At 39.6% G+C, this 22,818-nt stretch overlaps 1 protein-coding gene across 6 annotated transcripts in view; it reads right to left on the reverse strand.

Annotated features, from left to right (window-relative positions):
- PALLD (palladin, cytoskeletal associated protein) overlaps positions 1–22,818 on the reverse strand; it is a 304,050-nt gene that overhangs the window by 225,721 nt on the left and 55,511 nt on the right. For 2 of the 6 annotated variants that reach the window (XM_042468274.1, XM_042468273.1), the window contains exon 1: positions 7,107–7,343. The exons of 3 other annotated variants lie outside the window; for them this stretch is intronic. The gene's annotated coding sequence lies outside the window, so the exon portion shown is untranslated. Of the gene's footprint in view, positions 1–7,096; positions 7,344–22,818 lie in introns of those variants that run through there. One more of the 6 variants, XM_042468275.1, reaches the window with a different exon arrangement.

Here is a 22,818-nt window from a genome sequence, read left to right on the forward strand (position 1 = left end):
CATTGAAACACCATACCTCCACTGTGACTCGAAGCAGCTTTATTTTGGCTGTCTGTAACAGGCCTATATCTTTTTAACTGTTCTTGTTGTATGCCTTCAAGTTGTTTCCAATTTATGGTGACCCTAAGGCAAACCTATTTTGGGGTTTTCTTGGTAAGATTTGTTCAGAGGAGGTTTGCCATTCCCTTCTCCTAAGGCTGAGAGCATGTGACTTTCCCATGGCCACCCACTGGGTTTCACAGCTGGTCTCCAAACCCTGGTCTCCAAAGTCATACCCAAGCACTCAACCACCACTTCAGCAATTTCCTTCTCCTTAGGAGGTTCCAAATGTGCATGTATAAATATGTATTTGGAATCCTATGTGAGAGAAGGCCCAATAGGGAAGACCCCCAGTTGGGATGAAAACTGCTATAACTGATTTGTTAACATGGAACTGCTTTCTTTTTGGGGACTTCACTTCAGGATGAGGCTATGGGGACTGTCATCGTGGTTCCTGCACTTTAGAATGTATCACTACACAATGGATTACAAGTAAATGTTGGGCATGTGCATTTTGCCTTGTTGTCACCTGTAAAGAATCCAGAAACTTCCGGTTTTAATTTATCACAACTTATTGCATCATCCAAAACTGACAAACATAGCTTGTTTCAACAAGCCAGGTTTGCAATCTTGGGTTTGAAGATACAACCATAGTTAAGATTTAACTATATTTTGGTATGTTATCTGAATCCTAAATTGTGGTTAATTCGAAGTAGAAATTTCTCAGCCTCTCCTTGCTGCTAGACCGAGAGGGAGGAAGGATAGGGAATACAGAGCCCAAGTACTGTTCCCACTTGTGCCAGTAATGATAAAGCAATGGTTTAGTGTTACATGTAAACTGTCCCAAGATATAAACATCTCCAGAGATTTATTTCATGCATAGAATTTAATATATAATTTGTCCATGGTCTCTTTCATTAATTCAAGAATCTACAATTTATTCTACTGTATGTGCAGATCTTGTGTGGTCAAATTTGCATGGTATTTTGTGCAAGAAGATCTGGGCCACACCACATATGCCCATCCCAAATTGTGAGCCTGCTGTTAGGGTTCACATGCATGCAAGCACATATCCATCCACAATGAATTAGCAGTGTGCATGAAATAAAACATCCTCTCTCTGGCAGTATCTTAAAATACATATAAATTAACCCAAGTGTTCCAACATTAAACATACTCTCTCTTTCTCCAAGCAATTAAAAAGAAAAATACATTTCAAGCAACTTAGCCAAACATGTCCATTTTTAAAAGATGTCAAATTGGAGACATGTGGTCTCAATAAAGCAGAAAATTAACACAAAAAAATAGTATTCTGTTAAAATGTATGCTGCATTTATATATATATATATGTAACCAGCTCTGACCACAAAAGTCATTTGGTGGCTGAATCTTTTAAGCACTGGAATGTGCTTGAGTCAACAGATCTGCACCAGAATAGACTTTTGGGGCAGTTTCCACTTCCCCAGGGTTAAGAGTCATGTCCAGAGGTTAAAGCCTTGAAGGCAGAAACTGACATCATGGCTCAGTCAACCCGAGCGGAAAAAATCTGAACTGTTGTAAAGTCACCACAAGGTACTACAAACCACAGCTGCTGGATAATGCCCAGACAGACCAGTTGTTGTTCTGGGTTTGCTTGCTTTTTTTACTTTAACACAGTGATACCGCAATAAGCTGGCAGATGCACCGAATGATGTAACTGACCAAAGAAGGTTTTGTACTTTTAAACAGGCAATCAGAACAGTGATCTATCCGCATTTAGGTTTTTTTCCCCTAAGTGGTTCCTCTCCACAAATTTGAGCTCTAAAAATATTGTGGGCTTCCAACATAATAGGCTACATATGTAACAGAGCTTGGAAACGTACTCTTTTGGACTGGTCATGTTGGGTAGGGGATTCTGGGAGCTGTAACTTTTCCAGCCTCCAATATGTAAACTGCAATTCATATACTTTCAAGTAAAATGCTTTGAAAGCCATCGTGCTGTAGCAGACTGAATATTGGGTTAGATCAGGAGTTGAATCCCAGTCAGCCCTGGAAATCCACTGGCGCATTTCTCACCCTTAGAATGGGGCAATGACAAACTTCCACTGAATAAATCTTGCCAAGAAAATACTATGGTATGGTATCATGGCAGAGTTGACTTGAAGGCTTATAACAACAAAACCTTACATCATTCTGACCATAGTTTGCTGAGGCATTCCACATTTTCTTATAAACAATGAAACCCTCCCCCTACTGACAATTTGATTTAGGGATGGCAAAATATATCCATTCCTGCCACCTAACTGGGACTTTTAAAAATTCAACTGGAAACAAATCAGGCATAGTACTTCAATAAATTCCTTCCCTAATTCTGTGGGCTGTTTTTACTTCTGTCAGTCAGTATTGTGCTGTCATGTCATTCCCAAAAGGGCCAGGTCTGCTGGATATGTTAGCATACATATCACTTTGCCTGTGAGTTTGTAGGACAAAATAAATTTACGGAACTTTACAAACAAGTTGTTGACACATGCATTAGATACTCAGGACTATACAGATGCCTGTCATTTTGCAAGTACAAGAGCCTCCATTTCCTAAAAGTAGTTTCACTATACACCGAATAGTCTGATATGAGAATATGTGTTAATTATTTACAAGCAAAGCACTCAGATAATAAGTAAGCATTGCAATTGATGCATGACATCTGCTCCCAGAGCTGTAGCACTCCATTTGGAATAGTAATGACAATGTGATAAATGACCTTTGGCATTAAATACCATGTGTTTAATATACCTTACCATGTGAGTAAAGGAGAAAACAACAACAATGCCAATATGTTCCAGCAGTCAGGCTATGGCTGTAGAAACCTAGGTTCAAGTCAATTCACAGCCATGAAGCTCAGTGGGCCAGTTAGTACAGTCATTATCAGCCTAACCTAATTCCTAGGGTTGCTGTAAGGATAGCAATAGTAAGGAAAATCATATTGCCCACTTTAGGCTTCCTGAAGGAAAGGCAGGATAAAAAAATGATGCTTACTTGTTTATAGTTGAAATACTTAGATGCATTTGATTTTGTGTAGATCTATCTTTACATGTACTCCAGTCTGTACAAGACTGTAGTACCATGCCCCTTGAGACCCTATAGAATGTACTTCAGTTCCAGGATATATACCTGCATGTGTATGTGCCTTAAAGTAGCCTGTCAATTTATTGCAATCCCATCAATTACACAGGATTTTCTTAGGCAAGGAATACTTTGAGGTGGTTTTACCAGTTCTTCTCTGAAATATAGCCTATAGCACCTGGTCTTCATTTACAGTCTCCACTCCAAGTATAAATGGGGCTGACCCTGGTCCCTGCTTAGCTTCCAAAATCTAGACCTCATTTATCAGGTGATGGGGGAGATACCAGATTTTGGCTTCCCTCCTCTCCTTAATACAAACTGCAGAAGTAGTGTTACCTGGAGCAATGTGCTTCTTTGGACTGACCTTGAGGCTTTTTGTTAATTCATGTCATGCAACAGAGTAGCTAACACTAAGGAGTATATGTATAAGTCTGAAGAGGATGGGTTTATGGAGAATCCTGTAGAGAGGTATAGCATTGCCAGGTGATACAAATAAAAACTTAGAAAAGTTAGCTTTTTGGTCTGTAGTTCTAAAATCCCTTAGATGCTGGGACAGTCTAAAAAAAGTAGTTTTCCCAAGCTCTCATGTGAAGCTGAAATGCAAACCAATACCTGAAATTTAAAACACGGTTTACAAAATAAAACAATGTTTGCATATTTTAAAACAAATTCTTTTATGTTCAATGGGGTTTATTCCCTATTAAGCATATTTTGCATTGCTGTCTTAAACTGAGCTGCAACAGCAACAACTGAACCAGGAAGAGTAGCAATGGTAATACTGCAGCTTTGAACGTGGAGTAATTTAAAACACTTCTGGACCTAATGCTATCAGAGAAGGAATACAATTCCAGAAAGTACCATTCCAATTTTAGCTCTGAACAGGAATCTTGGGTAATTCCTGTCTCCAGTTCCAACTGAGCAAATTCTATTTTATAAATAGACCAAACAACAGCAAGCAAGTGGAGATACTTTGCTGAATGAAATAACAGCAATTTGGGGGATGGTGGGTCCCCTCCCCAATTATTGTCACACTAGAAAAGAGAACAAGATTCAAAATCATAGAACCCTACAGTTGTAAGAGACCATAAGGACCATCCAGTTCAACCCCCACCATACAGGAACACACAATGAAAGTACTGACAAATGGCTATCCAGCCTCTGCTTAAAAACCTCTGAAGAAGGGCACTCCACCACTCTCCAAGGCAACATGTTCCACAATCAAACAGCTCTTCCTAATGTTTTAAGTGGAATCTCTTTTCCTGTAAAAGCTCCATGCTTTATTAAATGGGAACTCAAAATCCCTATTAGTAAACTGATGATTTCATTAATAGAACACTTACTCATTATGTTCCTCTATAACACTCAAAGGATGCTGGAATGCTTATTCAGACTTAGCCAGTACTACTGTGGAGGGAATAAGTGAAGCATGTTTTATTTTCCACTGTTTCAGTTCACACTCATTATTTGACTCATACAGTTGGCCCTTCTTATACACGGATTTCTTCAACATGGATTCAAGCAGCCATGGATTGAAAATGTTAAAAAAAAGTATAAATTTCAAATATTTTGCTATGTCATTATATTTAATGGGACTTGGGTATCCACGGATTTTGTTATACACGGGGGATCTTAGAACCAAACCCCAGCGTATAACAAGGGTCCACTGTATTTACAGCACAGTTACTTGTTCATACTAATTTTAAAATTTTGTCTGCATAAATTGACTGGGTTATCATTTTGCCAAGGTAACACCAATATCAGGTAGTATTCATTCATTCCCCATCCACTCTCAGCCATTAAAGTGGTCCATGTGGACCGCCCGGGGTCCATGGGAGACTCGACGGGGGTCTACGGGGGTCTAATTGTCACATTTTTTGATGAGTTTTGGGAATATGGTAGAAATGTAGCAGCAGTGGGTGTACCAAAACCAGTAAAATTTTGAAAGTGGTCTACGAGAAAAAAAAGTTTGGGAACCTATGTAAATGATCCAAAGACATGATCCATCAAGTGAGAAATTGTATCAAGCCTCATTCACTTGGAAAGGAAAAACTGAACTGACATTCAGCTTTCTCTCATAAAGAAATCAACAGGAATTCAAAGTAGGGTTTGACTGGTACTCAGCTTACTGATGTTAAGTCTATTGTTTATTTTAAAAAAAACTTGTGAGAGAGGGCAGTCAAGATGCACAAAACCCTGAATCAGCATTTTCTTCAGTCTCTCCACCAAATACAGGTACAACTATGCATAGGCTAACATTTTGGTACCTCTGGGTATAAGAAACTCTGAGGGGGAAAAAGGAAGTGTGGGAGAAGGAAGAAAATTAAGACCATTTCAAGAGCATAAAGCACAGTCCACAGGTGAGGGAGCAAAATACTCTCACATGAACTGCTGCTGACCTCCAGGAAGGTTTCCCTTACTTGTACTGGTCAGCATAATGATCCCCACCACATCCCAGAGTTAAAACTAACCATATCAGGTGGTTTATATTGCTATGTGTAGAATCTTTTAGCAACCTGGAGACTAACTGAAAGAGAGAGTTGGTAGCAAGAACTTTTGTACAAAACCTCAAGCTTCCAATTTCTCCCTTTCAGGTTATCCTCAAAGGGGCCACAACATTGCCCAGCTGAGCATGGGAATGTTTTTGAATTCAATATCACAGAAACTTGTGCCACTGAACTCAGTATCCCACTACACTGTTATAGTGCTATTATTCCACTTTAACTGCTATGGCTGCCTCCTGTGGAATCCTGGGATCTGTAGGCTGGTGAGGCATTAGAGGTCTCTGGACAAGAATTCTAAATACTCCTCCCTAACTGCAAATACCAGGATTCCACAGGAGGCAGCCCTAGCAGTTAAAGTGGCATAATAGCACTATAACAACATAGTGTGATATTCACCCAAGGGGCCGAGGAACCTTCTTATGTACACACACACAAGCTTACTCCAGAAGCAACCCCTAACAAAGCCTTTCTGTTCCTGGAACATGTTGCTGCTGCTTTTTTCAAATTCATTCTTTTGCTTCTTAAGGGGAGGAAACAAAAGGGATGAGAGAGAGAAATGAGGACAACGCAGCTCTCCGAGACCCTTCAGCACAGTGTCCCTGGACCTGGTGCGCAAATTAAGAACAAGAAAAGGAAGGAAACAAATGAAGACCATTCAAAGAAGTGAAATTCAAAGGTACAGCTGGGTTAGTCTGGAACATCAGCTTGCAAAGGGATCTTGTAGCACTTTTGAGATTGAGTGACTGAAAGAAAGAAAGAAGTTGGTAGCATGGACTTTTGTACACTTAAGCCTATTTCCTCAGATGCATGTTTACCCTCACATGAACTGCTGGCTTCCTTGCTTGTATTGGCCAGCATAAGGATCCCCACCACATTCAAAAGTCAAAACTAAACACTTCAGGTGGTTTATACTGCAGTTCTTCCTCTCACCTGAAACCCATAATTTTGCTTGTTCACCGGTGAGAGTTAAAAGGGAGAACACTCTCTTGACCCCCTCATTCTCACCCCCAGAGATTTTCCCTTCTGGGAGGGTGACCCAATGCCCTAAGCGCAAAGGAGGACAAGGCACCGTCAAATGGAGGACATGACCAAATAAAAGCTAAAACCACACTTCATATCAATTCATGCTTCTTAGCCATGCTCAAAAGGGAGGATGTTTGGGGCAGGAGGATGAAATGGAGGACTATGTCCTGGAAAAGGAGGCTGCCTGCTCAGCCTGCATATAAATATCAAGGCATGTTTCTTTGCCATGCTCAGAAGGGAGGAAGCTTTGGGATCCCTCCTGGACACAAGGCTGCTAAGGAGGACTATGTTGCCCTGGAAGAGGGGGACCTGTGCTCCTGCTGCCCTTGCCCCTATAGACCGAGTCTGGGGTTCCTTCTTTGCAGAGGAAGGGGGAAAAGGGGGAGGAGAGCGCAAAGGGCGCAGACTGCTGGGCTTGCCTTGCCTTGCCTTGCCTTGACTTACTGGGTCCGTTTGTGAAGTCGGTGCTGGCTCCTCGGCCGCCGGTGCCTGCAGCCTGGAAGGAGGGAGACAGAAGACGAATCCCTTGCTCCGAAGAGGACTTGCCTTGAAGTAGAGCCCTCCTCCTCCTGCTCTTGAGGCAGAAGAACAAAGGCTGCTGCTGCTGGCGCAACTAACTCAGTCCTCTCTCTGGCCAGCAGCCAGTGGGTTGCGCAGGAGGGTCTCTCTCGCCTTTCTCTCTCTCTCTCTCTGAGGCTGGAATGCCCGCCTGTCCCAAAATAACTCCCCACAGAAACACACCCACAGCCAACCACCCAGGCTGCCCTTGCCTTGCCCTCCCCTCTCCACTCACAGTTTTCTTCCTCACACTCTCTCACACACAAAGCAGGCAAACTGGAGAGAGGAGGCAGGCAGGAGGAAAGGCCTCCCCAAAAGTTGTGGGGAGAAAGGTGGCCTCCCAAGCCCCCCCACAGAACAGGCACCTCTCTGCCTCGCCAAGGCAAGGCAAGAAAGGGGACTGTGTTGTGGCGCCAGTGGACACACAACGACGACGACTCACACAATGTGGTTTTTATCCTCTCAGACAGAACCACTCCTTCACAACTGCTGTGGAAAGTTTATTTTGTCACCTGATGGTAATCCTCAAATGCACCCACGCTGGATGGATAACCTAGTTTGAGAGTACTTTTAACTGCCATGGCTCAGTGCTATGGAATTCTGGGAACTGCATTGAGCCACTGCAGTTAAAAGTTCTCTCAGACCAGGTTATCCATCCAGTGTGGGTGCAGCCCTCCCTTTGGGATTTCATGCTACACGTGTGAGAAACCCACATCATCATCATGCACCTTCTTGGGTCCAATACAGAGTAGTTTCGGATGCTCTGGCCCTCTCCCACACAACAAATTGTATAATGTGTTACATTAGAGTGGAATCTATATGCAGAGAGATGCTGTAGTACCTTTGAGACTAATAAGTTTATTACACAAGGAGATGAGTTTATCCTGTAAATATTCTGGAAAAATCACGTAATTATGCGAAACGATTTCACATGACGTTGCACAAAACCCACCATTAAAGTGGTCACAAAGAAGCATTAACGCACATCTCTTTACTTTCGGGATTTCTGCAACAATGCATTTCCAATATAACTTTATTTGTGCAATTGCATGTGATAATCATTTGTGCAATTACTCGCCATTTTCACTTTATTTGCAGGATGCTTTAAATGCACTTTAATCACTCTTTAATGCCAAAATTAGCCCCAATGTGATAAACTCCTAAGGGGCTAAACAGATTGGCTTGAAGCGCTGGCATGGGGGTGGTGTGGGGACATGGCATTTGAACAACACATGCCCCGCCATGCCTCCGGTCACACCACCTGCCAGCCCACACAGTGGGCAGCATCACGGCGCTCCTTTGGCGTGGCGTTTGTAGGCTGCATGCTAAAAGGAGCGCTGAAAAGTGCCACCGCCATGGCAAAGACGCCTTTTTGCCAGCTCTAAAAGGAGTTATATTTTCCTGCCTTTTTGAGCCTACAAACTGCTGGATTGGGGCTGCGGCATGTGGTTGCTATGGCCCTGATCCAGCACTCTAACCAGGCCATCTGTTTTTCTCCATCTGAAAGAAAGAACTTGGCAGCATGAGCTTTCATTGACTTCAGTCAACTTCCTCAGATGTGTATACTGTAGTGGGATATAACTTATTCTGCTCCGGACATCCGCAAAGGTTTCGTCAGGGTGGTCATCTATTGCTTCTCCCAATCCAGGCACTTCCCTTGAAGATGTTGTGAGCCTTCCCAGTTTTTTTCCAATTTTATTTTTTTAAGTGCAACTTTTCAAACGGCATGGAAATGATTGCCCTCTCAACAACAAAAATGCAGGTTGGTGTGAACAAGAGAAATTCAAAAATGCTTTTGTGCAGCAGATCTTGGGAGCCCAGCTTTTCCTTGGGGGAAAAAAAGTAATACAGATTGAGTCTCCCTTAGCCCAAATGATTTGGACCAGAAGTGCTTTGTATTTTGGATTTCTATGGACTTTGGAATATTTGCATATGCATAATGAGATATATCAGGACATTTGATAGTTCTGATGCGTTTAACCTGTAACTCAAGACAAGAAGCTACAATTAGGACTGGATACGAAGACACTGAATAGTTTCCAGCTGGAAAGGAGGTCAGGCAAGGCTGCACTGTATCACCCCATTTAATTTGTATGCCAAGAACATCATATGAAAAGCAAGATTGGACTCAGAGAAGGGAGGCATGAAAACTGGAGAAGCAGCATCAACAATCTAAGATATGCAGATGATACCATAATACTAGCAGAAAATATAGGAGATATGGAAAGATTATTGAAGGAGGTGAAGGCAGAAAGTGCAAAGGCAGGTTTACAGCTGAATATCAAGAAAACAAAAATTATGTCCACAGACAATCTACATAATGTTAAAATAGACAATGAAGAGGTAGAAATTGTTTGAGATTTTCCATATGTGGGCTCAATCATCAATCAGAGCAGAGACTGCTGTCAAGAAATCAGAAGATGACTGGGACTTGGAAGAGCTTTTTGCTGGCCCAAAAAGAAGCAGCAATTTCCCCTCCCACAGCTGCTTTAAGGTATTACTGCAGTGTGTGGTGTGTAAATGCTGCGCTGCTGGAGTGCCATGAAGCCGGCCCAGGTGTGTGTGGGCAGGCGGGCGGTGTGACACTGGCTTCCAGGCAGCTTCAGAGTGTGCCACATCAAAATGCTGCACTCAAGCTGCCCAGAAGCCGGTGTAAAGGGGCAGTCTGTTTCGCCTCTCAGTCAAAAAAGCCAGGTCTCTGAGCTTGCAGGAGCTGGGCAGAGAGGTTTTGGATAGGGTGACTTGGAGGTCTCTCATACTTAGGATCACCGTGGGTCAAAGTTGATTCTAAGGGGCTGTGCATACCAGCCATAAAGTCCGAGTTGGGGTCAGAGTCGGGGCATAGTGTCCGTATACTGGAGCCCTGGTGGCGCAGTGGTTAAATGCCTGTACTGCAGCCATTCACTCAAAACCACGAGGTTGCGAGTTCAAGACCAGCAAAAGGGCCCAAGTTTGACTCAGGCTTGCATCATTCCGAGGTCGCTAAAATGAGTAGCCAGACTGTTGGGGGCAAATTAGCTTTCTTGCTAATTAGCTTACTTGCTGTTCACCGCTATGATCTTTGGAATAGCGGTATATAAATAAAACAAATTATTATTAATTATTATTATTATATGACACATGCCTTGGCTCTGCCCCCAGGGTGGAGTGACACTGCGTGCTGCACCACATAGCACATGGCATTACGGTGCTCCTCTGGCACTGCGTCCACATGGTGCAGTGCCAAAGGAGCACTGTAAAGCTGCGGCACCACAGCTATTGTGCCCTTTGCAGGATGCAAAAAGGAGTCATTTTTTGCAGTTCCTTTTTGCACCCTGCATGCGGTTGCCACAGCCCCAAGCTGGATGTAAAAGGGGCAGCTGCAGAACACCCTTTAGGGGCAGTCTGTATAGCCCCCATGAAAGTTAACAACAAATTAGATATATTTAGACCCATTCATTTATGTATCAAGGAACTTTGTTTTATGGACAACATTATTTAAAATATTGTAAAAAAATTACCTTTTAAATGAATTTTGGGCTTAGATCTGGGTACCATCTCCAAGGTATTTCATATGCAAATGTAGGTATTCAAATATTTTTAAAAAAATAAAAACAAAATCCCAAACACTTCTGGTTCCAAGGATGAGGGAGACTCAACCTGTATACATTTTGGCAAATGGTAATGGTCATTTTTAAAAACCTGAATACACTAACTTTCTACAGATCCATAAACAGAAAAATGATTGTTGCTTTCATTTTTTAATTCTGTTGGTTATTTCTAGTCTTCATGGTTTCAGAGGTAATCCAGAAACTTTATTGTTTCTTTGCCTACATAATACTTTACAAATGAGTTAAATCCAGCTTCAGATCTGTGAAGGACACAAGTAAAATATCCACAGCTGGGTCCTTTCATATTTTATTAGTGCCTCTTTCTTAACTGTGGCACTAATAACCCATGCTGGGAGTCAAAGACTAGAGAAAATGAATGATATAAATAAATAAAATAATTATATAATAATAACCCTGTAGCGTACAGTGAGAAATTAAAATGGTGTTTTGCAGAGCCTCACTGTCAGAAAGTGCCCTAAAAGAAAGAAAGGGAGAGCAAAAAGACATTTGAAAAATAGACAAGTATTAGGCAAATAGTCTTTAATAAGTGAAGCAAATGGAGAGAGAATAGGAAGAAAGGAGGGGACATGTGGCCTTCCAGATGTCTTGTTCTGCCACTTCTATTGGCCTCATTCTACATGGCTGGTGGTGACTAATTCAAAACATCTGGAAAGTTGGAGATCTCCCCCTCCCCCAAATTTAGTCAGTTTTATGATACTGTGTGTAGAGGGAGGGAGAAAAACCAAATCATCAATTATATTATTACCAGCAGTAGCTAAATATTGAGATGATTTTAAAGCCAAGTGTAGAATGGCATTAATATTTTTTAAAAGAAGTGTAAGCATTTAGAGTGTGCAGGTGTGTGTGTGTTTCCACAACGACTGCAACTGGTGATCAGTAACATCACAGATCCCTCACTTCTAGGAAACTGCCTACTCATTCTGGTGCTCTCCTGATGGTTTGAGGCACCATTAACCATTGACCATTGATGGATGCGAGTGATGAGAACTGTGCTCCAGAACAATCTGAAGGGTGGCAACTTAGATGGAGAAGACTGATCTGGGGAACACTTCTGTTGCGGGTTGTTTGATCTGCAGCATTTCCTCTGCCTCAGATTCCTACCAATTTATGTAGCTTGAGTTAGTTTTTGAGAGGACTTGAAAAGCTTATGCCCCAGCTAGATCGGATCTAACGAATGAAGCCTGAACTCCTCAAGATTTTAAAAATATTAAAAACAGCAGGTAATTTTATAACCTTCTGTTGTACCCAGTACCCTACGGCCATGGTTTATAAGAAAATTCCTTTAGGCATAGCTAAACTGGGAACAGATATATCTGCTTGGCAGCACTCTGGAAAATGTCAGAAACAATTTTGGGGGGAATAAATGTTAATACCACATGAAATTATGTGAATGGAACAATTTGCCATGCTTTAGAATGTAGGCTGTCCTGTGCTACAATCAAAACACAAAGGAAGGCTGAGCTTAAACCTAGTTTTCTCTCAAAAGAACCTCTGGATGCGTAAAACAAATTGTAACTCAAGGTCATAAATGGAAACAATGTGGACAATATTTTTAATTGCTTGTATTAATGCAGATATAATGAAAAAAGATGCAATAAATCTTACAGAAAAATTTTTTTTGCATATGCATTGAAACTAGAAACTAAAACCCTTATCATAAGGAACACTTTGTTATTTAATATTATTTGTTAACTATATATTTCCTAGGGAGAAACTGGAAAAACCACCTTTGAGTATTTCATAAGGAGTATTCCTTGTCTGAGAAAACTGTGAAATTCACAGAGTTGCTATAAGTCAACAGGCAGCTTGAATGCATATGCATACACACACATATTAGAGGGGACAGAAATATGACCCGGAAATACAACTCATCTTGCATGTGTTTGCATGGGTAAGAGCAAGTAAAGAAATAGATCTCTCCAGATTGTTAAAGTGCTCTTTTGTCTTCTTAATTTAAACTGACCCTCCTTCTGGCATAGGGCTTTACAACACAAGCCCCATTCCTGTCGCAATTGTACTTGTCAACAAAAATGGAATTGTATCTGCTTATATATTAGCCACGAACACATCTTCGCAATCACAACTGAAACTGCTGCTGCTATTCCACTATCTTCTTGACTCCCCCTTAACGCCTCCTCCCTGCCCTAAGCCCTACCCAGCATGTATTTCAATTTTTAATATTTTATTTTTATTTATTTTTATTTTCACTTTTTTGTGCAATACTTTTTGTATTGCTATTTAAACTATTTAAGGTGTTTTATAAAAAACAAAATAAATAGGGGCGAAAGGCTGCTTTGGACAAGCAGAGAAGAGGGGACACTGACACCATGTGACTCTAAATAGCTCAAATGTCCCAGCCACAATCTTTCACACTGGGGACTAGTGTAATGGGGAGGTCATTGATGGGTTTCCCTCATTAATGAAAAGGGACACTGTAATCATGTTTGGGGGAATGTAGCAGTTATGGGTCAGAGGCAACATGGTGTGATAAGTATCACCAAAGCTGCTTTTTCTGGGTCTACTTGTGGTTTAAACGATACATGTCGTAATCTCCATATACTGAAAATCTTGGGTTGCTAATGCCATCTTTTCCTGTTTCTTCTCAAATATTCTCTCATCCTCCAAAAAGGAGGAGACATCTTAGCTTTGTTCTGCTAGCGATGATAAAACACAGTTCCCTGTCTCTTCACCCTAGTTAGTTAATTAGAACTAGATCTAGCTAACCTTTCTTTCTCAGTGTATTTCTCTCAATATAGATTAGCTTCTTTACTTAAGCACAAAAACAGACAGGAAACAGGTAACCTTTTAAATCACTGATATTCAAAATGTGCTCATTCTATATAACCACATGCTGTAAAACGTATCCTTCCATATTAAATGTATGTCTTTTCTGACTAGAGCTGCTGCCACAGTGCAGGATTACTGCAGTTTGATACCACTTTAACTATCATGACTCAATCTTATGGAATCCTGGGATTTAAAGTTTGTTGTGGCACCAGAGCTCTCAGAAAAGGCTAAATATCTCATAGACGTGAAAAACATAAAACTATCTCATTAAAAAAGTCTCCCTAAAGGCTATAATGCCAGAGAACAAATGGAATAATTTGTTAGCTCTCCATATGTTTTCAATGAAAAGTGGTCTTTTTCTTTCTCATTCTGTCTCTGTCTCTCTTTCATTTGGCTCATGCACAGACCCAAGAGTGCCCATGTATGTCAAACAAATGAGACATATATTAATAGAACTATAGAACCTCACAGCTTTGCTTGTGAAGGTTTGAGTAACTACACAATATATTTAAAGTATGTTTTAGCCTTGTTAACAACAGTTACAACTGTGTAAATTTGGAAGCAAACAAAGTGAGAATGGATTTATTTCCTATTGTTGTTCATTCCTGGATGAGAATATTGATGGGATGTTTGCTATTTGGCATGTCATAAAGATATGAGGTAGAGTGAACAAAAACTATTGATAATAGCTCACTTTTTAAATTGATTCTAGCTATCTAACTGGTAAATTATGCTATATCAAATAAGAAGTAAAGTTTATCCCACCATTAAAAATATACCAGAATTAAAGAGCTAAGTGGTGTTTGTTTTTGTTTCTCTTGCAGATGAATAAGAAGAAGCTCATCAGGTGAAGTGCTAGGAATTATCAATGCAGTTTCCTCCTGTGGATTCAGTAGAAAAGTGAGTTTAAATCTAGACAATCTCCTCTATGAGAACATTTTACAAATTCTAAGCAATGATGTATATTCTCTTCCAGAACCAGGCTTACATTTGTGATGGGATATTTAAAAAATTGTTGGTTTAGAAATAATTGAGCACAGATAGTGTATAAGCTTTTACCATCTTAATAAAAAGGGTTTAGCAGTCTGAGAATGTTAAGTTTACAAGTGGGCTGCTGGAGATGGAGAGGAGATGTCAGTGATAACATAGGAACACTAGTAAAAGTAGAAAGATCTAGGAAAGAATTTATATGAGAGTTTATATGAGGCTTGGGATCTTGTTATTTTGAACTAAAATCCATGTCTATGTGTACTTACAATGATCCACATTTGAGAAAGCAATTTTGAACACATGTGATGTCTCTAAGAATTATTTCCAGCTAAGATGTGTTTGGCAGAGATCCCACACACTAGGTCAGCCAGGGGGAAATCTCCCCTATAGATCACCCAGTAGAGACTGCTTGACTGTACCACCAAGAGCTTAGTTCATGCTTCAACTACAAAGGGCCTCCTGCATTCATGAATCAACTTTTATATTTAACAAGTTCATGTTGGGTGTTTGTATAGCTGTGAAGTGAAGGACAAGTTTTACCAGGCTGCTTAATTCATCCACTTCTGGGCTAAACCACCTTTCATCATTGGACATGACAGCACAACAAAAAATCTTCCAAATGCCATTCAAAAAGATTACCTTTCCAACAGTAACTCTTCAAAAGCACTTGGAACAAACTATAAATGTCTGATGTTGATGGGATAGAAATATTATTTCAAAACAGCTAGCTGAGTTGCAAAGGATTTCATAGAAAGTTGGACTAAGTTTGTTTTCTGTGACCAATTTGCAATGTATCATTAATGGAAAATGTTCCATCACTGTATTGTAAACTAGAGATATAGCTAAGCCTCAGAACAGTTTAACTTTTTCAGCACATGCTGGAAGCCTATAGCCAGTTGAAATGTTTAGTGTTTACATCTTTTTTCATAAAGGTGATAGAAGCATGAATATGGCTAGTGTATACTTGTTTTCCATGTGATACAGGATTACAAGTAAGGAACAATGGTATTCCACATGGCACCTTATGCATTTTTAATGTTTAGGCTTCTATAACATTTCCAATTTCATAAAACATTGTTGGCCTGTTGGAAAAGGAATAACCAATGGCACTACCAATTTTAAATATAGTTTGCCTTGGTGTCATAAGAATGGCAGTTCTGGAATTTCTAGGGCAAAATATTTCAAAATAAATTATCTGGTTTGCTGACTGAGGCAACACAGTATGTTTTGGATCAATATCTACCCCAGCAAAAGCATGTCTACTTAGTAAGGGGGCTAGATACAAAACAGGGCAAGATTCCTACATCTTTAACAGCTGTCCAGAAGAAGCTTGCTAACAAGTGTCATGAATTAGCATGGCTTGCTAACAAGTGTCATGCTCTTCAGCACTGCCACTTAAGAGATGAGAGACTTGTCCTCTTCCTATTTTGTAATAACTTCAAAATTATATTCCTCAATCCCTGAGAATATGTAAGGTCATTTTCTAGGTAAATTATTATCTAGTTACTGCAGAGCACTTTGCAACCATAGCTATAATACTAGATTTCTCAGCACTCCCTCACAAGCATCTCCCCAAGACCCATGTCTACTTTTAATCAGGGCTGGCATGAACATTATGCAGTGTGAAGTTCACCTTTTCTACAAGGAACAGAAAAGAGCAGCCTGTTTTCCTTCACATCAGCCAGCAAAATGCCTCACACCAGCCTTGTTTTTGTCAGATTGCCAAATGATGCAACTATTCAATCATTTTCACTTGATTAGAGAACCAGTGTGGTGTACTGGTTTGAGTACCAGACATAATGGTGTACCAGTTTGAGTACCAACTCTGGAAAGCAGAGTTTGAATCCCCACCCAGCCATGGAAACCCTCTGGGTGAACTTGGACATATCACACTCACACAGAGGGAGGTGAAGGCAGCTCCTCTGTGAATAAATCTTGCTAAGAAAATCCTGTGGTAGGTTCACTTTACATGAAGTTTATCGCACGGGCCCTAAAACGGGCCCGTTGTATTACAAGATGTGTGCACGCAGGGGCGCACACGGAATAGGATGGGGCTAGGGAAGGCATTTTGCTGCACATTGGAATGCCACAGCTGCCGCTGGGCATTCCAATTGCGTCCTCCCTCCGTTCCAGAGGGTGCGATTTCTGAGAACTGTTCTAAAGCGTTCTCAGAAATCATGCCCTCTGGGACGGACAGAGGGCGCGACTGGAATGCCTGGTGGCAGTGGCACAGTTCCAGTGTGCAGTGAAATGCCATCCCTAGCCTCAACCCATTCCGTGCACACCCCTGTGTGCACACATTTTGTGACAAAACGGGCCCGTTTTAGGGCCCATGCGATAAACTTCCATGTCAGAAATGACTTGAAGGCATACAGCAACAACAATAGCAACAAATTAATAAACAATTATTATTGTAATCTGGGAAGAAACACAAATTCTTTAAATCAGGAATACTTTTAGTCAGGAATAATCATGCAACCTTCCAGTCTCACCTCTCAGCATTCCCTTATCATTGGCTATAGTGACTATAATTGCTAGGAATTTCAGTCTACCAAGTTCTGGAGAGCAACATGATTCCATCCCATATTTTTTGTTCCATAGAATAAGGTGTACTATCTATAGGCATATAAGTACTATCAGGAGTAAAATCTGCATTCACAAATCCCAAACACATCTTAGATTATACCAAAGAGCATTTCTCTGGTAACCTGATTCTACTGAAATTTAATCAATGAACAGATCTTGACAACAACTACAAACTAAAAGTGATTTCCTCATAGGTTTTCACATTTACCCCAATGATCAGGCACCAGCATGTCTAGATTTTTCAAAACCAATGAGCTATTTAAATAGTATTGGTTCTGAAAGATGAAAGGAGATCATGTACAACGTATATCTTACATTTTATTAGGAATATCCCATAAATATGACTATGAAATAAAGAAGTAGAATTAAGGACAACCTTAATTTTGTAATACTTAATTCAGGGACAAATTAAAAGTTATACAGCAGATGTTTGTCCCCCAAGTGTGTGTGGGAGTGCATGTGTGTTTAAATGAGACACAGATTTCTATGAAAGCAACAGAACTGGGGAGCAGATACTTAACATAATTAAGGGGATGTAAGTCCTTCTGAACAGAAAGGGAGTTCCTTTTGAGTAAATGTGGATACGCTTGCATTGTACAGTATATTATGTTAGATATGCTTATAGCTGACTTAACTAGCATACATGGCAAAACGAGTTTATCAGGATTAACTTGGACCAGGCATTACACTCCATGAAAACAAAGATTAGATACATTTGTCAGATTTTAAGCATAATCAAGTTAGCAACATGCTTTTCAAATACTATTGAAAAGATTAATTTTGTTTTTCACAAAACTAGAGCTGGTAAATAATTCTAGAATAGTTACAGTATATTAATGCAAGTGACCAGTACATGAAAATACATATTATATATTTACCACTGGTGCTCCCAAGGTTGGATCAATGATTTTCAGGAGCTAAGGCCTAAATATCCTAAAGACACCAGATGCTGTCTGATCTTCAAAACTAAGCAAGGTCAGTCCTGGTTAGTATTTGGGTAGGGAAAGGAAGAAACTAGAAAAACCACTTCTGAGTGTTCCTTGCCTAAGGGGCCATTCACACTACATTATAGATCAGATCGCAAACCGGTTTATAAGTGGATAATTCCCACTGGCGCCGGTTTCTGCATACTCGAATTGAGGTGGATCTGGGGCAAATCCCCCTTATCGCGGGTTTTCCGAAAGCGGGTTTTTACTGTTTCTTTTTGGAAAACCCATTTTTTCCATGGTGCTGGGAAATGTGAACTTGTCCCCGATTTTGCTTGGGTCATTTAAAGGGGGAAGGATAAGGATTAGAAGGTAGGCAGTTGTGTGGAACATGCTTTCCCTCTCGCCCTGGTCATTTGGCAAGCACCACTTTTTACAAGTGCTGGGTGCCAGTTTAATTTCTGCTCCTGAACTGTCATCCGTGTAATCCCTTCACACACACACACACACACACACACACGAGTTGAACTTTTTGATATAATTGGGTATAGGTTAGGTAAGAGGTATGTCATCATGCAGACAGATAGCATAATATAGTGGTGTTGAAGCAGGATGGTAAGAGTTCAAATCTCTGCTTAGCCATGAAAACCCACTGAGACAAGTCACACTCTCTCCATTTCTTAGACGATGGCAATGGCACACTTCCTGCAAATAAATCTTGCCAAGAAAACATTATGATAGGGTTGCCATAAGTCAGGGTCAATAAGATGTCACATAACAACAAAATTAACTATAATTATGCTACAAAGGGAGTAGCCGTTTCGTTACATTATTGAGTTCCTTTCATCAGTATATGTTTTTGTGGTGCCATGAATAAAGAAACCCAGTGAACAGTGCTTAAATTAATGGATTGATTTACCCCCTGGCCTTTTGTGATAACTCCTTGCTACTAGTTTTGGAGAATAGAGCAAGCCATGATAACATTTGGAGAAGTGATGTAATGTATTATTTTATAATGTATTTGATGTGTTTGATGTTCTATTTTATTATTTTTATGCTTTTATGGATTTTTACAATGTATTGATGTTATATTTGTTTTGATGGATTGCTTTCTTTTTGTAACGGCATATGCTACTCAAATAAACTTATTTACTTACAAAAAATAGAGATGGCTGATTTTTAAAGGCACTTCTTTTTCATAATTTCACTACTTTTACACCAAGAAGGTGTGTTAGAATTAGTCATCACAAGATGTGCATTGCTATCTTACAACTGTACCATACAGACTGAATGATCTTTCAAAGGGAAAATCAGTAGGAAAGATAGCTAAGAACAGAACTCTTCAAGGGATTTTCAGATTTTCAAAACTGGCTTCTGCATTCTTTTTCAATATTTGTATGAATGGATCTATTCTGTAATAATTTAAATTTATAACATGTAGGACCACTCACATAATGCAAAAACTGTTTATATTATGAGTCCTAAACTTTCTTGGTCACACTTTTTAAAGGACCAAAATAAGTAGTGAACTAGACGGCCATCAATATAGTAGAAACAATACCCAGCACACTTTTCTTAGCCCATGCTAACATGAGAGCTGCTAACTTGTATTTGTATGATTGTTTAGTCAATTTCCCTTCTCATCCAAATTATCTGATGGTATTCTTAATAAAATCCCTATGGGGCAGAATCCAAAACTTTGCATTTAATGGATTTTGCATTCTTTTCAGGAGGCAGTAGATTATGTATGTTGACCTTTCTATATCTACATATATTTTCTACATGCTTGGGATCTTGCCACATATTTTTAATTTTGAAAAGTACATTTTATTTTATTTGACATAACAAAGATGTAAGGCTAAAAATCTTAAAGTTACCATAACAGTCATCATGTATATATTAGAGCCAAATATGCATTGATCCCCTGTTTTGCTATAATCATGTGCCAGAAATAGTTAGCTCTAATCGTAACTATATTATTCTGTTTCATATAAGGTACTCTATAATTTCCTAAGCAGTCTTTCGTACCATCAACAATGAACGAATCCCAAGAAATATATTTCCTCTTTTCCCACTCTCTTACAGAACTGCTCATTCTTGCTTCTTCTATGTTAAACTAATATACAAGTTCTAACTAAAAGCCCTTACAGTATGGTAGCATACATATACTCATGCTGTTTATTAGACATAAGTCTCTTTTCTGTCATGGAGCTTTCCTTTTGAACTGAATCTTGTAAAATGTATAAAGTGTGAGGAAGCAAAACAAGTCTTTAAAAACTGTGCCCATGCCTTTTCTATGCCATCCTCTTCAACTGTTCAGATTTGGAACAGACAGTTCTAATTTGTCATCCCATTTTGTTAGCTGCTGTTAAAATGTCCTAGTTTCTCTCCCACTTTCCCCCTTTGTCCTCAGCTTATTTCAATTGCCGCAAACTGAGGTCAAAGTGCAAAAGTAGTTTGCACTCCATTAACTCAGGAGTGGGAAGGAATAAGAGAGGACAGAGTCTTGACCTTTCTGGTAGGCTCACCTAAAAGCAAATGTCTTATTCATTATTTTTGCCATTGTGGTTACACTGTGACATTGCTTGAACACCTGTGTCTCAAATTTTCATGTGCAAAATATTGGATAGTATGATATGCTAGTGTAGCAATAACTTCTACAAGAGGATTTAAGCTCTAGAAAAATAAATACAGCTTTTGGCAATAACATGGTAATTCACAAGTGAATGCTGGCACTTCACTTTAGCATCATTTCATTCATTCATTCATTCATTTATGCATGCCTAATAGCAGAAACACTCTGGGCAATTAATGAAATTGGGCTAAAACTATAAAATATAAAACATAGCACAAAATCACCTACAAACTACAATTAAAAACCTGCTACGAAATAAAACTGGAGTAAAACAACAGTACCACTAGCATTAAAAGAAAAGCATAGGCACAGTTTTAAAAGAACTAAAAAGCCTGGGAGAATAATAAAAAGTGTAGCAATCATTCAAGAGACCATATCTTTCTAAATTCTGGTGCAATTTGCTAAATCAATCAATCAATCATATTAATAGTATTGTAATGCTACAATGTGTTCAATTGTTTTGACATTATAATATCTTGTGTTTTTATTTATACCTGATTTTAATTTTATCACTGTTGTTGTGGTATGCCTTCAAGTAGTTTCCAATTTATGGTGACCCTGAGGTGCACTTATCATGGAGTTTTCTCAGCAAGCTTATTCAGAGGCCATTGCCATTTTCTGAGGCTGAGAGAGTGTGACTTGTCCAAGGTCACCCATTGAGTTTCATGACTGAGCCAGGATTCAAACCTATGTCTCCAAAGTCCTAGTCCAATGCTCAAACTACTATACCATGCTGACCACATTAAATCCCACTTGTGGGATAAAACAATATGCAGTATAATGTATGGATGGATGAATTAATGAAATAAAGTTGCAAACTAAAATGAAAAGAGCAAGTTGTAAACATCCTTGGTTTAAATAAATAGCAGCGTGGGATATATGTTTACATTTGGGCATCTGGGCACAAGGATTATATAATTGTATATTATCACATATGTACTCTGGTCTTTTAAATTTTCCAGATCATCTTATTTTATGCAATGAAAATACCCCAGGCAAGAAAGTTCCAAAGCTCTTAAACTTTTTATAGTTAATGATGTGCCCCTTGTGAAGCCTCTGGACCCCTTGGTCAGCTTGCAAATCTCATCCCATCTGTGCACTATATATTACTGACTACCTCTATAAATAAATCTACTTTCAAAGGCAATTTTTAGTTTGTTTTTCTCATCCTTCAAGCTCAAGCAAGAAAGGGCAAGAACAAATACATGGTGTGTGTGTGTGTGTGAGAGAGAGAGAGAGAGAGAGAGAGAGATCTTTGGAGTACTCCTGAGTTTCAAGTGACTCATCAGTGGTAGGTAAGAGATTTAAGTTTGCTTGTAAAACTGATGTCATGGAAGCCTGATTTATTAGGAACGCCTCAGCAGGACCTCTACTTAAAGTTATATTCTACTATACTCAGGCATAGAGTTCTGCTTTTGTAAGAAAGCAGTGTGAAATTTCACATAATATAGTTTCCTGTCCCATCAGATTTCCCACGTAAAGTTTGTTCTATTTCCAGTTTTGTTTCAAGCAAGCCTGTCTGACTGGTGAGGTTTCTTGTCAGGTGCTACTCCACTGTAATCCCCCCCCCCAAAAAAATACCAAGCTATTGGAAGGATGCTTAATCAACAGCTGCAGTGTTTACCCTCACTTGATTCCAATATAAATCCTCACAGTTTCATACAGATCATCTTTTCTATCCCATCAGATATTTCACAACTATCCCTATACTACAAAAATAAATGTGGATACAATCAGCAGCTTAGTTAAGATATGATTAATGATATGTATTGCACAAGAAATATCCTATTATCTTTTTTCTCATAGATCTGATCAAAGACTCCTCATTTCCTTTCATCAGCCGTTTTACTGGGGCAACAAGATTCCAGAAGAGCAACAGCGTATTGTAGTCCAAGAACATTGGACTAGGACTGTCAAACTAGGCCCAATACAGACTGCCAGGATGTCACGTCCTGACAGTGATAGTAGGGCTCGGGAGCGTGCACCAACCACACGCTCCCAAGCATTACAATTATTATTATTATTATTATTATTATTATTATTATTATTATTATTATTATTAT

This window comes from Sceloporus undulatus, chromosome 5 (assembly GCF_019175285.1).
Source record: "Sceloporus undulatus isolate JIND9_A2432 ecotype Alabama chromosome 5, SceUnd_v1.1, whole genome shotgun sequence".
Classification (NCBI taxonomy): Eukaryota; Metazoa; Chordata; class Lepidosauria; order Squamata; family Phrynosomatidae; genus Sceloporus; species Sceloporus undulatus.